Genomic DNA, 1604 nt, shown 5'->3' on the forward strand with positions numbered 1-1604 from the left:
GGGGGAGGGGAGGAAGGGGCCCCAGGGGGAGGGGAGGAAAGGGGCCCCAGGGGGAGGGGAGGAAGGGGCCCCAGGGGGAGGGGAGGAAAGCCTGGTCTGCTGAGTAAGGCACCTGGAGGGGCTGTGGAGACATCATGGGAACCTGTGATCAGCACTCAGCAGCTCCTGGCAGAAAAGGGAAAAGAATATGGGCATGAGCTAAACTGGGTTATCAATGGCCAACAGAAAAGGACAATAATCGATGGCCAATTCGTAAGGACAATGACGCCTGGAGATGCAGAGAGACCAGTGAAAAAGTCACAAGTGACTTCAGACTGAGAAGAATTCGCTGAGACCTCTTCACCGCCCTGTGCAGGTCTCCCTCTCTTCTCGCGGTGAGAGGGACCCACCTGCAACTCCCTTTGGAAGTGCTCTCAGGCCCTGTCTTAAATGACATGTCGCTTTGCTACACTGAAGCCTGCGTGGTGACTCTCATGGTGCTTTGTGTTCGCACCACCCGTGCTGCTCTAGCTTTACTGTTGGTTTCTACCCACTTTTGGTTTTGGTTCATGCGGTGATTTGATTGAACTTTCTCCTTCTGCGGAGTAATAAAACCCAGTACAGCCAGTCCTTCCCCACCTTGCTGCTTGTCTATTCTAGCAGGGTCGGATCTTCCAGTCATCCCGTGTCTGCCCTCAACTGTGCTGCTGGCACATGAACTGGGGACACTGATCAGCTCTGCCCCTTGTAGCCAGTATGGGTGCCAGGTGGCTCCTTAAGACCCCCTCCCAGGGAGGACAGTAGAGATGATAACTTTGGTGTAATTTCAAAATATTTTAAGTAATTTAAAATATGAAAGTCATATTATGTTAAAGAAGACAATCATAAAACATTTGAGTTATTTAGAAGTTAAAATACTAAAACAATAATTGTTGGACATAAATTTGAGTTTATGTAATTTAATGTATATACTTTTATATGATATAGAAAACTAAAGATACTTGGCTGTGCTAATATAAACTAGGAACTGACTACAGCTCAAAGTTAACTTTAACTTCCCAAATTTTTCATCAAAAATAAGAGCTACTGGTTGGGTGAGGTGGCTCATGCCTGTAATCCTAGCACTCTGGGAGGCCAAGGCGGGTAGAATGACTGAGCTCAGGAGTTGGAGAACAACCTGAACCAGAGCAAGACCCCATCTCTACAAATAGCTGGGAGTTGTGGCAGGTCCTGTAGTCCCAGCTCCTGGGAAGGCTGAGGCAAGACAATTGTTTGAGCCCAAGAATTTGAGGTTGCTGTAAGCTACGACACCACGGTATCAAGGGCAACAAAGTGAGACTCTGTCTCCAAAAAAAAAAAGAGCTACTAAGAATTAACATTATCACGATTAAAGGTACTAGATGAAAGAGAAATACATTTTATACAAAAAAACATGAAAAAGTGCAATTTTTTCTATAAAAAACCTTTTAAAATCTTTAAATTATCATTTTGTCCAAATAAAGGTTAGATCATAGGCTTTAACTAATCTATAGTGATGTTTTGTAACAAATGTGTTGTTTTAAACCTTTAATACTTGATAAACTTTCTAAAATCAAAATTTCTGAATTGTCTTTTTAACCTCAAAC

The sequence above is a fragment of the Otolemur garnettii genome, unplaced genomic scaffold (genome assembly GCF_000181295.1).
Source record: "Otolemur garnettii isolate 467f Iridium unplaced genomic scaffold, OtoGar3 scaffold00139, whole genome shotgun sequence".
Lineage (NCBI taxonomy): Eukaryota > Metazoa > Chordata > Mammalia > Primates > Galagidae > Otolemur > Otolemur garnettii.